This window comes from Rhagoletis zephyria, unplaced genomic scaffold, assembly GCF_001687245.7.
Source record: "Rhagoletis zephyria isolate East Lansing unplaced genomic scaffold, Rhagoletis_zephyria_1.1 Rzeph_scaffold_00574, whole genome shotgun sequence".
In the NCBI taxonomy this organism is placed as follows: Eukaryota; Metazoa; Arthropoda; class Insecta; order Diptera; family Tephritidae; genus Rhagoletis; species Rhagoletis zephyria.
This window is the reverse complement of record NW_016157658.1, coordinates 181,568-183,553: the sequence shown is the minus strand read 5'-3', so window position 1 is coordinate 183,553 and position 1,986 is coordinate 181,568. Positions and strand designations below refer to the sequence as shown.

At 31.4% G+C, this 1,986-nt stretch overlaps 1 pseudogene; it reads right to left on the bottom strand.

Annotated features, from left to right (window-relative positions):
- Positions 1 to 1,549: 1,549 nt before the first annotated feature.
- LOC108360453 (NADH-ubiquinone oxidoreductase chain 5-like) overlaps positions 1,550 to 1,986 on the bottom strand; it is a 1,224-nt pseudogene continuing 787 nt past the window's right edge.

The window sequence follows — 1,986 nt, the reverse complement described above, 5'->3', positions numbered from 1 at the left end:
GTCCCGAAGTTCCCTTCTCTCAAAGGAGCAGGCCATCGCGAGGGTTGACACAAGTCCTTATGGGATATTGTGTTCAGAGCCAAGACAGCGCAAAACCAGGAGTAAATCTCAACTGGACCTGTGCGGCCAACTAAATGGCGACGTGTATTGAACGTTCTTGAAGACCTGCCAGGGTTTTAACGAGACGGAGGCGATTGCAGCATTAGCCCACCAGCCATTTCTGTGAGGTGTCACCCTCACATACTAAAGTGGTGGAATACTGCTCTCGCCAGCCCGTCGATGTCGAATTAATCGTATACATGTTCCAGTATGCCATGAACAGGATCTAACTGGTCTCAATCCTGGGATGCTTTTGGGGAGGCGGCATCTGTTCGCCCGGACACAGGAGATTCATCAAGCATTTCTGATCTTTTAAATCAGGCCCTCGGCTCCTGCCGCTCTTGGTCTGGGACTGCTTATTGGTTATTCGCAGCTAACCCACCGAAGTAGGCCGTTCACGATCCGCCCTGTGTGACCCCGGTAAGGCCCTGAGCTTAGCCCTTACCCTACCTTATATGAACAACTACTTCAATTACTTTTATTATTATTTTAATTATTGCACTATATCATGAATGAAATCAAGGAATATTAAATTGATCAAATTAGGGTTGTAGTTAATTATAACGTTTGATTTGCATTCAAAAAGTATTGAAATTTCAATCTACCTTAACTAATTGAATATGAAGCGATTTATTGCAATTAGTTTCGACCTAATTTTAGGTAATTTAATGCCCTTATTTTCAATTAATATTAATCTATTAATTATTCTAACATCTTCAATGTTATGCTTTAAATTTAAGCTACTTGAATAAAATAGTAAAAAATCTAAATAAAACAGTTATTCATAAAAAAATAATAAAAAATAAATTTTTAAATTACTAATATGAAAAAAAAAACAATTATAAAATTTAATATTGTATAAATTTTGACCACCTAAAAATTCTGATCAACCTTGATCAAATGACTTATAGACTACTCTTCCTAAATTTATTGGAAAATTAATAATTCCATAAGTAGAAATATAAGGTATAAATCATATAAAACCAAAAAAAATAACTCATTAAATAATTATTAAAGGATTTATTTAAATGAAATAAAGAAACATGAGAAATTAAATAACCTATAAATCCTCAAATAATACAAACAAATAAAGTTAAGAATTATATATATATAGGTAAACAAATTATATAGGGGGTAGGAAAAATTAATCATCTAAAAATTCTCCCCCCAATAATTCTTATAATTAATAAACCTCTTATTCCCCGAAGTATAATTCAAACCTCATCTCTTCGTATATTTAAAGAACCACAATTTAATTCTCCTGTTATTGAATAATAAATTAATCGAAAAGAGTAACAAACCGTTAATCCAGTAAAAAAAAAGTATAAGAAAGAGAAAAAATTTATATAACTTAGAAAAGAAATTTCTAAAATTATATATTTAGAATAAAATCCAGCCAAAAAAGGTATTCCACATAAAGCTAAATTAGCGACATTAAAACAAGAAGTAGTTAAAGGTACATAAATTGTGAATTTTATATATTATGAATAATAGCCCCTGCACATATAAATAATAATGCCTTAAATAATGCAGGAGTTAAAAGATGAAAAAAGCTAATTTATAAAATCCCATTGATAAAATTCTTATTATTAATCCTAACTGTCTTAATGTAGAAAGGGAAATAATTTTTTTTTTAATTAAATTCAAAATTAGCTCCTAATCCAGGTATAAATATAGTTAGCCCACATAATAATAATAATAACTGACCTAAAAAAGAATCTATACTAATTATATAAAGAGAAGTCCCTTTTTTTGTAACAGGTAATCTCGCGAACGGCTGACCCGATTTTCGTGAAATTTTGTATACAAATAGCTTTCGNTAGGAGTTGAAGAATGAACTAAAGCAGAAACAGGAGTTGGAGCAGCCATAGCAGCCGGTAATCAAGA